Raw genomic sequence first — 13,911 nt, 5'->3', positions numbered from 1 at the left:
ATATGACCAGCGTATAAAATATGTACACACATACACGCGCGCATATGCCAATGATGCTTGGGTGAAAACTGTGTCAAGCGTTACTAGGCCAGATTTACGACGACGTCAAGATAACCGTCACAGTCTGCCGCGCGTGTCACCGGTCCAGCAATAAATAAATCCCGCGTTGTTAGGGCAAATTTTTCCGTACCTCCGCGACACGGCCGCGCAATGTACGAAAGGCAACGATTTATGACCGTTAATTTGCAAGCCGGCGCGCAATGTTCCCTGGCGACCATAACGGAAACGGCACCCTTCGTCCTTTGACGATAATTCCTTTGACGGTGTAATCTACAGAGTTCGTAGTGTATTAGGGCATCGACTGAACGAGGGATTTATTATGCGCATATACATTACGGAAAATAAAGACAGAAACAGAATTTTAACTTTCCAAGCGTCGCACATAATAAATTACTTTTTGCAAAATCGGGTCATATATGTAATAAATAATTAACGACGCGTTATATACATATTGTATACCGCGAGCATTGAAACCCCGCTGCAACGTCCACATAATAAAAAATATATTTTTGACCTCGCGTATACATATATCGCTTAGACCGAATAAATAAATCCAAGCTTGTTCGTTGAGCTAAAAAAAAAAAAAAAAATAACTCTTTAAAAATGAAAATCGCTCTCCAATTAAGTTATGAAATGTCTAACGCGCAATGGAGAATAACGCTCAGTCTTAAGAAGACTCTTTTCACAAGCACTCGACGAAACTGCTTATTATTGCCGCTTATTCTCAATAGAAGCGTGTCGCGTGTCCGCCTCTGTTTATGCTATTATGCAGCCCTTCGTGGCGAGCACTTTGATGGATGTACCGCATTAAGCGCACATGTTTGAAGCGCAAGCTCTTAAAACCGCGCAATACCGGCCGATCCACTCTCGGCGGGCATGACGAGAGATCGATCGCCTGCTCGTTCCTTTTTCGCGCGCGCGCCCGCCGTCAAATGTGTGTCGAATGCGTGGGCTCGCGTGCGTGGACCGCGCTTAATGACTGTATTTACAGCTCGCTTAACCGTGAACCGGTTGTATACGTACGCGCGCGGATCGAGCTAGATCGACGTGGGCGCGACGGGCCGAGGGCAATTGGCACACAGACCCCGGCATTCGCGACACTTCCGCGTTGATTGAAGTCTACAGATAAAAGCAACGTGGCACGCGTAATACGTTAACGTGCGCGGCGCAAAGTCCGCGACGAAAAATCCCAGGGCGTTTCAATGAAGCTGCAAATTTTCCGGTCACAAAATTCGCACCAATTGGAGAACGGAGAGAATTCAATTTCGCAAACGTTCGCCGCGATTCTGACCGGCATAACGGCACGGTCTCGCCGGTCTGCGGTCCCGCGGTTATTTCGCTCTGGTAAAATATTTTTGCTATAAACAGCAACACGTTTCCGCTAGGTGATCACGATATCACATCGTCCGTTGGCTGAATTTAAGAGCGCCTCGAACGAGCGTGCGAGTGTCGAAGTAAAGATAGCGCAAATTTGAACATATACGCATACATACAGTATTTATAAAAAATAATTTCTTATAAAATAAGAAATATATAAAATTCTTAAATAGTAGATTAATGAGTTGAATATTTTATCGGTAAGATGAATTATCAACGCGAATTTAACTTGGAAATACTCTCTCTTCTCTTTCTCTCTCGATCATTACAAAACGTACCGACGGTCGCTATAACGTAACTGAATATTTTACCCGATTTCAATTAAAAGTAATATCCCGCCATTGGTCCAGGCAATGCGGTTCGCTTATCCGCGAAATCGGATAGGTGGACTCGCCATCGCTCGTTCTATAGCAGCGCTATAGTCAAAAAGTTAATAAACCGCATCGAATGCGGGAGCATTCGGGAAAAGGGCTCGTTCGGTTATTTCAACAAACGTACAAATTTCCCACAACCACGTTAAACCGTAGAGGTCGGTAATTGAAACCAATCCGATTTCGGTTACGTTTGCTCTAATTCCGGCGTTAAAGCGCCATATAACCAACAATCGAATTTTATGCCGTAAAAAAAATAGCCGATTAGACTTGCAAAAAAAAAAAAAAAAAAGTGGAGAGAGAGAGGGAAAACCACTGAGACTTTCAATCGCCAGGATCTCCGGCGTTCGACTTTCTCTCTCGGCATTCGTGTTTATATGCTAAACCGCCGAAACGCAATTAAGCGACGATCAAGACGGTCGCGACGCATTACTTGGGGATTTAATCTCGGCCAGAGTACAGATCTCGCGCAATAAACAGCCTCGGCGAAGCAAGTGAAATAAGATTATTCAAATTAGCCTACGAGCTCGAATTCCGGACGAGAGAAAACTGCAGGTGTAATTGCCAATGCGACGACAACGGTCGAGGGTGCTTAGGCACAATTTTGACGAACGGTTTCGAAAAGGAGATACAAAAAATTTTCGACCGGGCTACTTTTAACGCAGAGAGCGATACGTCGCGGATGAGCGAGAACGGCTATAAATCCAATCGACGAAACGAATGACGAGTCGGACGTAACTGGGGAATGTCTGCGCGTTTCACCTCGTTGAATATAGATCGCCGCGTTGTTGTCGCAACTGCATCGTTGATGCGTTTGCTCTTTGTCCAATGAACCGCTCACGTTTTTCCCCCCTTCGCTCGCCGACTCGTTTCTTTTTCCCTGGCAGTCTTGGAAACAAAAGGGACGACGCGAGATCTCGTTGCATCGTTATGTCACCGATTACTTAACCGTTAACGATCCAGAGCCGTAATCCCGCGGTCGATCTCATAATACTTTTAAATAGAATAAAACGTAACTAGTTTGTAACTGCAAACCAATTAATTTTTTTTTTTTTTTTTTTTTTTTTTGCTTTAAATTTGAAAGAGGCAAATTTATAATTGGTATGCAGAAAAAAAAATATCAAAGAAAATCGAGATAGGTTGCAAAAAAGTTAAACTTGGCAACTCCTCTGTAATTAATCTGCAATTAATTTGCAGAAATCAGACGAAGATCTGTTCTCGAATCTTAACAAAGGGATGTCGGAAATATCAAAGTTTGATAATAGGTCAGCTTTTCACCCATGGTTCTCCAAGCAGGTTCTCTGACAATGACGTGCGCGAAACAGATATAATACCGTTTACACGGTGCGATCTATTTTAGCCGCGGAATGACTGATTGAGCATTGTGCAGACGAGCTAACGCAGATTGCAGGGATTATTCAAACGCGCCTGTTAAATTCGGCCGGCGATCGCGAGGCGATCCTTCCTCGTAAACGGTCCTTCCGTTGCACGCTGCCCGTTTTATATCTATCGCGCGGACACGGGAGATTCGCGTTGATCGCGCGCGGACGATTGAGAACGAGTTATCGTAGGAAATGAGCCGATATTTTACCCCGACAAATGCAGGGATCAAATTTTGCGGTTTATTTATCGCGGCCGCGAGGCAACGAGCGGCCGCTCTTTGTCATCTCTCTTTCCTCGCCCATTTGTCCATGCGGCTTGCAATAATTCGAGTCTACCCCGTCCAGATATTTCAGACCGGCGGGTCTACCTCTTGGAATTCGCCGTGCGCTTGTCAATGCCTTAGACAGAGTTTACTCGCTCGGAGCCCGCGATCGTTCCCGATACAGTCCTCGTTCGCCGCAGCGGAGCATTGTGCTCAAAGTTTGAACAACACGTATAATACATCGAACTAGATTGCCATTCCGCAAACGTCATATCGCCGACAATGGGCGTCCCCGATACGTATCGAGTAATTTTCGGCCGGCCGAAAACCAGTTAGGTCGTGAGAGCCAGAGAGCCTCATCTTTTGCCGCGTTCGCGTGCGACTGGACCTGTCTGCGTGATGGCCGCAGCGAATCATTTACCGTCGCGCCACTAATGACAATTTCGTATCCAATATTGGTATTTCGGGTTTACAACGAGATACGTCCGCGGTCAGGTTGCACACGTCACGGCCAGGTCAATCCCCAAGTATCATCAGCACGTCGTCGCGCGCTATCTGCGAATATTGTGCAACCAAGCGCGATTTGATCGGCAAGCGAGTAAACATTAGGAACGTTTCCGCATGTTGAACGCATGAAGGTTCATTGACGCATCACGGCAAGCTGAATACCCTCCCGCTTAATGCAAATGTCGCGTGGACTACTTCTCCCATTTGTGAGATATTGTAGAACGCAACGTAACGTACAGATTTATCGATATAAAGTTCCGCTCGACGGATTATTTTTGTTTGTTTTCACAGTTTTTTAATTTTTTTCTTTTTTTTTCTATTTTTTTTTTTATACTGCACAATATTATTTTTATAAATTAATGAAATTACACGTGTAACAACTAAATCGTACCTAGATGAAACGTCATTAAAGACCGCGTAGTAACTTTGTGGGCACCGCTTAATTTAGAAACTTCATCTACCATTGTATGCGGCAAGAGGACCAATGGGAAAATCAAAGTTAAGACGATTATATTGTTCACCTATTATGCACGCCTGATTGGCTCGGCCAGTTCGCCCGAAGTACCGATAATTTGATAAATTCGCGCGCTCTTTAACGGGCTCGCCGATTAAGAAGTCAGATAATTGAGAAACGCTTTTTTTTTTTGCGGTTTAATAGGTTTCACGCATTCATCGTTCGCGGGGGGCAAAATATATTTTTCCACCGTGGACGGCTGTAAAATAAAAGCGTAAAAGTCGTTCGTCGGTGAATGACACCCCTAGATTAGCTTTTAACAACGCGCCTTAATTGGAGTTTACCAACAACACCGCCGTCTCCTTCCATCGCGCGGTGTTTGAAGCGCGATTTGCATTAATGGACACGTTAACATGAACTTTATCAAACACAGTAATATAGTTGACAAACTGGTATTATATCTTACGCGCGAACCGCAACAGGCGATTAGGTTTGCAAATTACACTCGGCTGAGCGCAATCGATTGCAGCTGCCGATTACCGAAAACGTAATTAAATTACACAATGGCTATGATTTATAACCCAGACGACCACCCTTCCTGCAATTCAATCGGCCGGGCTCATCCTTCGGTTACGTTCGCGAACTCTATTGTAGTACGCGGCGCAGCTGCGTAATGAGCAATGCAAATAACACGCATGATTATTGCTTACCGCCCTCCTCCCACCTCAAAAAAGCATTAAACATTTCCGTTGGCGAACTGACTGAGGAAATATCTCCATGTTTCGATTTGTAAATCTTCGCGATACGTCAAGAATGCGATGGTATCCCACTGGCTTTCCATTATTCAATGCTCGGCGCAATTCGCAATTATAACAGCGCGATTATTTCAAGGCGCCGTTAACGTCGGGCGCGCGTTTCCCCGTCTTCCTTTGACGTGCAGATTTAGATATGTACAGCAGCAAAAATGTACCGCGCGCGCCTGGTATTCCGTAGCCGAGATGGTAACGCCGCACTCCAAATTTAAACAGTAACCGTATTACTTTCATCATCGAAAATCCCGCGGGTCGACAACCCTTCTCAGATCACTCTCGCGAGATTACAAACCCGGATTCGTTAAATTAGTATCAAGAAACCGAACGGCGCCTCGATTCAGAGAGTTATATGTATATATAAAGCGAGTTCTACAAGTAGGTGTATATAATTATCCGCGACTGTGAATAAATTACGTTACATTTCAGAACTTGCATATCAGTTTATAGACTTGCCCCCTCAAAAAAAAAAAAAATAATGTAATAAAAAATAAGTTATAATATCCCGCAAAAACAATAACTCGCAAACAGAGACAACGTGCCGCGGCGAAATAATTGATATGAACGTCTGTTTGATACGTTATAATTGATTCAAGAATCCCGTCTAACCGCCAGGTTAGATGTTCGTACCGCGGACTTCTAAAAATAACGGGCGGCTGCAGCCCTGCCGAGACCTTTCCATAACCGCCGTTGTTCGCCCGGCTTTCGCCGCGCGAACCACCGAAATAGATGCTTTATGATCTTTTGCGGAAAAACGCGGAGGGAAGAGAAACGCTAAATGATGCGCGGACGACACCGGTCGCGGTTCTTTAAGCGTCGCCTTTAATTGGGTCGATGAACTCGTGGATGACAAACGCCGGCCGTGTTGTATCAACATTTTACGGCAATCGCGGCAATCGAGTTAACCAGGATAGGCAGGTAGTCGATGCACGCCAGGTATGCGTGCTGCCATCGTGTTTCTCCCGCGGCCCTCTCGGCCCTCGTCCCATCGTTCCTTACCGTCGCGTTCTTTTTTCTCTTCCCTTTCGTCCCCCTCTCGCTTTTGCTCGACCGAACGGAGCGACCGTTCGCCCCGGGAACTCGTTTACTTCCCGATCGAGAGGCGATCGACCGAGCCGCGCGCGAGATGGTTACCTCTCCGAAGGACCCGGCCAGCCAAACGGACCGACCTGACGTGATAGAATCTCGATATTTCATCGCGCGCGCCTTCTAGTTACGTGTCCCTGGCGCTCTTCATGCGAACGGTCCTTTTGCGTACCCCAACGAGCTCGACGATTGGAAAATTATATACCGCGTCGTGACACGTACTTAGTTGCCGTTGTCGAAAAGCAACGGTTTCTTTTATTGCAAACGACTACTCGCGGCGCGGCGGCAAGTAAGGACGAAGAAAGACCTTCGTTTGATTTATCGCTTCGAGCACTCTTTCACGCGAAGAGAACTCGAGATCGCGTCTCGCTTGAGAGTGGTGATATGATTGACAACGTAGTTTTAATTGACGTCAGTCCCGAACAGATTTCATTTAAAAAATATTTCTTTTGTTCACGCTCAATACCTCACCATAATATATATATAAAAAAAAAAAGAAAAAAAAAGGAACAACGAGGGGGAACAAAAACACGAGATGCGTCGCGATTCGCAATCATAAATGCAAGCCTCACGGGATCGGCTCACGAGAAACGCATAACAACAGACGAGCGCAATGAATTCACGCGTATATCGGTGCCGGCTTAAGATAATACCGTGGGTGCGGTGAAGGAGTTCATCGCCTACGCTCCTTGAGCCGACGAGCGTGTATAGCTGTATCCGCGACATTATACGGATATCGACGGCGAGTTGGCAGCGGTGCGCTATTGCCGGGTTAAACTCGTCGTTTTAGCGGCGGCACAAACTGGCAGAGTGCGCGCTCAATTATCGTACGCGAATCCGGAAGCGGATAAATACGCGACATGACGATAACTCGCCGCGGGATTTGACAATCGAACCGATCGAACGAGTGCGGACGTGGACGACTCGACAGCGAACCAATTAGCGCGACGTATGAAGCGCTAATCAGGATCGGTGCGGCATAATGACACGCGCCGATCGAATTCGTGACGGACAATTGCTCCTTTATTCGAGCGTACTTTCTACTACCGATTCCGAGCGATACGCTTTGCGAATAAAGCGATTACACCTTGTTACATTTCCGCGCCGTGATAAGCAAATCTGGGCGACATTACTATGCGATTTTGAAAAAGGTTTCTCTTTAAAATATCTTAAATTCTTTTTTTTCTCTCTCTCTCTCTCTCTCTTATCGTTATTTTAAATTTAATTTTCTTAGCAATAATTATCTGTAACAAGATTCTCAGTTTATTACACGTGATAACTAATCATATAAAATAGAATAATTAATTCCTGATTAAATTATCATTATACCGAGTGGTTAAAATTATAAAGCAGATTTTTATTCATAAGTTTCATAAACTATTCAGTCATAAATTGATATATCAATCCTAAATTATATGAACTTCATAATGGTACTTAAAACATTTGTTTTAATATAATTTTACTCAATTTATACGTCTATCTTTTGTAATTTGAGCTAAAGAATTCGATCTTTCTAAAGCATTTTTTTTTTTTTATTCAGTTAAAAGCTCATAATCGCAAAAGATCGTAATCGCACGTTATAAAATGTTTATTTTGAACTAAACGTTCACTGGGTTAGCCTAAAGTCCAATCATGTAACCAATGTACCAAGCCGCATCGTTTCTCGTAGCGCGGATGCAGAATTCTAAGTGATCCCGAAGAAGGCACGATGAATTATTTAATAGTACGCGTTGCCGGTCAGGCTGCACTTAAGAATCGCGTTGCACAGAAATTGTCGGGGTCAGACGTACATCGGGATTCGTTCGCGTCGTTTGATTAGTAGGTAGGTAGAGCGCCGTATGCCCGACGAGACGGCTGAGGGCAGATCGATGCGGATAATGCGGATTACAACGATCCTCGCGCCGTACCTTGTTACCGCCGTTAAAATCCCGTGGGTTCGCGAACCCAATTCGAAGCGCCTCGCGAAGTCCCTAAAGACCGTCGCTCGCGCGCGCGGAAAATACTCGGAATTTGCATGTAGCGAGGCGCGTCGTCCGGAAAATCCGGTAACGAAAGCCATTCAAACTTTTCGCATCACGCGGGGAAGCGCGTCCCCGGCGCCGAAGGCGACCGTGAAAAGGGGTAATCTTGAGGGCAAGATAGGCAAACTCAGGTAATTCGTATCAAAACCCGAAAAAGAACGACCCTTCCTCCCTCTTTCTCCCGCTCGCCTTCTCGCCTCAGTTTCCCGCGCCACGTTTCGCCCGTTCGTCCTATTCCGCTCCGTTCCTCTTTCTCCCCGTCTCTCTTTTCTAGCCCGATGCGAATTATCCGGGCGTTGCATCCGAACTCCGGCAAGAAGTGTGCAATGTTAGCACGAACTTGCCGCGAGATAAATGTCACGAAAACGGCTCTCGCCAGCCGGGGATCGGCGTTCCCGGAATTTCTACGTCTCCGCGGCGTGCTCGGGGTCGACAGCGCGCGAGACGCGGCGTCGAACTCTCTTGCATACAGGAACAGTTTTAGGTAATGATCGGCGCACCGGAGTCGATAAGCGAGTTCCGAGTTTGACGGCGATGTCGAGGTACGTTTCGTTAAGCGGGCGATAAATATTTTTGGGTAGCGCGGGTGCGCGGCGTCGAAGCTTGCATTCCTGAACATCGGCAGCTGTATCGTGCAAATAAAACGTCTGGCATCAGCTCGTTACAATTCAACGCGACGATCGGTGCGAGCGTTACATCATAATATCGAGGCGGCATGACTCAACTGCTTAAATAGATTGACATTGCATTGTGAAATTCTCTGCATCGTCACTAATTCACATTCGGAAGCCGCGGCCGTGATAATGAGAAAATTCTCTCGTAATGGGACCGAGGCGGTGGAATTAACGAGCAAATTTTTCGACGATTTAATCGCGTTTACACACGATCGTTCGGTTTCCCGGTACTCGTGCGGAGTTCCGACGGGGCTCCGCGTATCATTAATTTTTAATTCTGTTTCGCCGAGACAGTAAGAGACACGCGACACACGTGACTTAACGAAACGAAGAGACAGGAAAACAAGCTGCGGGCCGAGTCCGCGTTTTGTCCGGCTGAAAACAGTGCCTTAGAATCTCCCGCTGTGTGTAGGACGTTCCTTGCCCAGCTTTTTTCCAACCTATTCGCCGCCTCTTTCTCCGCGCCTCTTCCCTGGAAACCACTCTACAAACGTGGAATTTTTACGACATCCCCGCCGGTGTAGATCCTGACGAGGGTTCGTACGACGTCGCATTAAAGGCGAGCGGCGTTTAAAGGTGAGCACGTCAGCGCGGAAAAGATACTTTCGCGCAGCCGGGAGAGCTTCGGAACATAATACGTCGCCGGTAAACCGTCGCGAGCGAGCGAAGTAAAAACCGCGTCGGCAGATGCATCTAATTATAGCGGGATGCGCGCGGCGTCGCGTAAAACGCGGATCTATTATCGAGCGCGAGCGTATTTTTTTTTTTTTTTTTTTTCCCTATCGCTTCGACACCGATCTGATTTTTACGCTATCACGTCGAGCTCTCCCTTTGGCTTGTAGAACCAATTCGAGGCCATTGATAGCGAACGATTTTCGTTATTCGTTTCCATTTGAAGCTAATTGCGACGTCATCAGTGCCAATTCGCGATTTATTATTCCCCGCGATCGCGCAGCTCGTGCCGAGCGGTGCCAACGACAAGTGAGTAATTGAAAATAAATTGCAATTTCCACGTTCGCGTTCAAACGTTTCTTTTTTTTTTTCTTTTTTTCTTCTCACGCTTAAAAATAAATCGCCGAGGCGTAAGACGCGCGTGCCGAAATTATACGTCCGCGAGAATTCCCCCCTTTTGGTCACGTGTTTGCCAGGAGATACGCGCGTTTTCAGTTTGTAGAATCGAATATTTAATTACGCGAGTCACGGCTAATTAAATTCATCGCGACAAAGACGGGGAGCGCTCGCCGCGAATACCGCGAATCAGTTGCGGAATTACGGTCTCGTTATCGCGTTCGGTCGCCTGCCGATCCGATGACGCGGTCGACGTTATCCAAGAATCTGCGGCGAGGCTGCTTAATAATGCCGCCTCCGCTTTAGAGTTCGTCGAAATTATGATGCGCGACGAACGGCACCGACGGTGCTCGCTCGACAACGATGACGCCCCCGCTAAGCGTGTATCAGACTTAAGGCTCTTGGCGAAATGACGTTTGCGAGGAACGAGCGATAATTCACCAAAAATAAAGCTAATTTTCGTTATCTTAGCTCTCGAGATAAAACGCACGAACTTATCAGTCGTAAAAAGACGCGAGCATCCGAGACACGTGCGTCGACTCTCGCGGAGCGAGAGAGAAGGCGAGAAAAAGAGAGATTACGCTCCATAAACAGCAGATAATCAGCGGTTTGTATTTGATACTTTCGGCGCGTCGTATTACATTAAACGGCAGCTTCGTACTCGTTCGACGGCGTCTAAATGAGACGACAGGAGAAATTAGGCGATCGCGGGCGCGATGAAATGAATGACAGATCGCTATGCTTGCCGAGAAATAAATTATCCATCCTGTTTGTAACTGCACGGCTAACATCTGGCGTCTTCACTTGTTAGTCGTGTCTGCAATCGCGCGCACTTGATATGCCAGTAGTCACGTGTTTGAAAAGTGTAGCGGTTTGTTTACGATCGACGCCATTATTTATGTGCCTTCGCACAGCCTCGGGGCGATTTTTGACGGAAGGAGTAAAAAAAACAAGAAGCCTTACCTTGGGAGAATTCCGTAGCGCCCGACCACCAATTCGCTCAAGACGAAGGGAAGAATTCCGGGGACGCGGGGATCTTTCCTCTCCACCCAGGGTCGCAATTAACAGCTCGACGCGAAAGCTTTCTTTCTGTCCACGAGCCCGTTCTCACACTGCACTGTCACTCTACGCGCTTCGTCTTCGTTTCCCCCCCGCCCCTCCCCTCGTCCCCTTGCGAACACGGGAAAGATGCCTCTCGCAACGTGACGAGGATGCAGCTGAGCTCGAGCGCTCGGCCGTCCTTCAATTGTTTTGCTCGCGCCACCGCGGCAGAGGTTAAGTCGGCGTGCACGGTCGCGAGAATCGCCGTAAAGTTAGCCGCGCGACGCGACGAAATCAGCAGGACGGAAACTACGTCGGACGCGAGTCGCGAACTGCGAGCAGCGTGCTACCTCGGGGCAGTCTTCGTGCTTGGAGGTTAGGTTCAGGCATCTGGCGTCCTTTCTCGGGGCTTCTCGTGCCTGGTTATACGCGGCAAGTCGGACGGCACCACACACGCGACGACGACGAGGGCCGTTAGCAAAGGCGTGATCGACGTTACCGTACGGAAGGCGACGCGAGTGCGACGTTGTTGCACGAGAAAGTCCGGAACCCTCCGCTGCACGGGATGACCGGCGAAAAACTGCTACGAAAATCCAGCCGTACTAACTGCGCGACCGGCGTCGGACTGGCCGCGAAAACGGAGCGGGGATTCAGTTGAGTGGCATCGCCCGGCTAGAGGGGTCGACCTCCCCTTTCGCGATCGCGCGCGCACGCTTTGTCTCCATCTCGCTCGCACTACGTTCTACCACGCACTTCAGTCGACTGGCGGTCTCCTTCACCGCGCGCCGTCGTTCCCCCCCACTTCGCCATTCCCTTCGGCGGCAATCGTCCCCACTCAGGCGCTCGGCTGCCAGTTTCCACCACCACTCGAGACTCACACAGTGACCCTTCGCGTTCTCCGACGACTACGCTTTCCCCCGCTACACTGTCGCGGCGTCGAGACTAGGGAGACAAAGAGACAAATATTCACCGTTAACGGCCCACGAGCGAGATAGAACGCGAGCGGTAGTGCGTGGCGAAGTGACGTATGAGTGAAACAGAGACGAACGAGAGCGAGTGAAGCGACGGCAGGTGACGAGCTTAGCAGGATGGAGACCACGGCCGGTTTTACGACGGAGAGAACTCCGCGAGGAGGGATGCGCGCGATTGACCGAACGAAGATGGCGTAAGTAAAAGAGAGAGAGGGAGAATGGTCGGGTCGAGAGGGCCTCGCGCGAGACTCGGTGGTCGAACGGAGAGGAGAGAAGACGCTCCTTTCGTTGTCACGATGAAGATTTACCGCGCGATGCTCTCTCGTCGGCCGGAAAGAGACAACGCGCGAGCGGAATGCGCGCGCTTGCGCCGCACGCGCAACTCGGCACGCGGTCGCGCCCAAACGCATCGCCTCGCGATCCTCATATTGATGTACTACGCTCTTGCACTCGCGGCGAGCCGATTGCGGCCGTCGCGAATGCGAGGGGAGTCACCGGATCGTCCTAGTGTACCCGCGTATCGCGTTACGTCGAGCCGGGTAGGCGACCTTATCACGTTCGCCAGCTTGAGGTTGCGCGCGCGTGCACGTGGCACGTTATACATATATGTATATATGCGACGGTTTAATCAGCAGCAAGAGAAAATTGATTTCGTCGGCTACATTTTAATCGACGGCTCTTTAAATTTTCGTAAGATTTTCTGAAATTGCCTGAAATAAAAAATTATTTTTTATCAGGAAAGTTTATATTTACTTTCGCAAAAAGTAATGAGTGTTAAACATTCACAAAGGTATAATTTTAGTAACGCTCTAGTCGATGAATCCGCGGAGACATTTCCTTTTCACGTGAAAATTAAAATAGACAGCCCGTACGATTTTCTTTCCATTCGATGACAATTTTGGCGAAGGGTCTCGCGTTAAAATGTCGAAAATTTGTCGAACGGTCCAATACGTGCTTCCGCAATTTGAAAGATAAATGTGTCTTGCCGTTTTCGTGAGTTTCCAGTAATTATCTCGAACGTAAGCTCAGGGAAGAGCGTGGTTAATTCAACTTTTTTTTTTGATGCTCGAGAAGAAGCTCCTTTATTGGCGATATAATCAGGATCACGGATTCGATGGCGCATTAGCTGCGATATACATACATACATACCCGCCTTATATTTCGAGCGAGTTTTACTCGTGTATTATTCCAGCTGACCGAGCCGTCTCGAATAGGAAGTGTGAGATAACTCCACGCCCATTATTCTCACGCGCCGATATACACCCTCTGCAGCTCGGCAGTTATAATCGCATTCGCTCGATTACTCTTTATTTCTGCGCGCGTATCGCTCATCGGAAGATAAAGTTCGCCGGGGCAAAATTTTTTTTTTTCTGAAAAGTCAGCCGGCGTGCGTATTCTCCGAGCGTATAACTTATACATACATGCATGCGTATATCAATGGTCGCTTTCAGCGAAGAAAATGGATGAACACCAATCGAATGTGATTGGCCTGGATTCCTAAATCCAAGCAATTCGAGCGCCATTCGATTGATTTTCAACGGCGCGACGTTTCCGCGAAATGCAATCCGACGTGATATTTTTTTCTTTTTTTTTTTTTTTAATGCGCGTTCCGCCGAGCAACAGAAATTGGTGAATATACTCTTCGATATTTTTATAAGGCGAGCCGTTCGGTTTACAAATTCGAGCGCAACGTGGAGAGGCCGATCTATACACCGCGCTGGATGGTGTAATTTCATATGTCACGCTCTTATCCGTTTAACTTCGCGTTATCTCGCGCAACACGAGGCAATTTAAAGTTCACGAACGATTGTCGCATCTTTTGCATCG

General features: G+C 47.7%; 1 protein-coding gene across 1 annotated transcript in view; it reads right to left on the bottom strand.

Moving 5' to 3' along the window:
* Positions 1 to 11,231, bottom strand: part of Sfl (N-deacetylase and N-sulfotransferase sfl) — a 94,051-nt gene extending 82,820 nt beyond the window's left edge. Inside the window, exon 1 of the mRNA XM_070656021.1 lies at positions 11,036 to 11,231. The gene's annotated coding sequence lies outside the window, so the exon portion shown is untranslated. The remainder of the gene's footprint in view (positions 1 to 11,035) is intronic.
* Positions 11,232 to 13,911: the final 2,680 nt, after the last annotated feature.

The sequence above is a fragment of the Cardiocondyla obscurior genome, linkage group LG01 (assembly GCF_019399895.1).
Source record: "Cardiocondyla obscurior isolate alpha-2009 linkage group LG01, Cobs3.1, whole genome shotgun sequence".
Classification (NCBI taxonomy): domain Eukaryota; kingdom Metazoa; phylum Arthropoda; class Insecta; order Hymenoptera; family Formicidae; genus Cardiocondyla; species Cardiocondyla obscurior.
The sequence above is the reverse complement of the archived record's forward strand: the minus strand, read 5'-3'. Positions and strand labels throughout refer to the sequence as shown.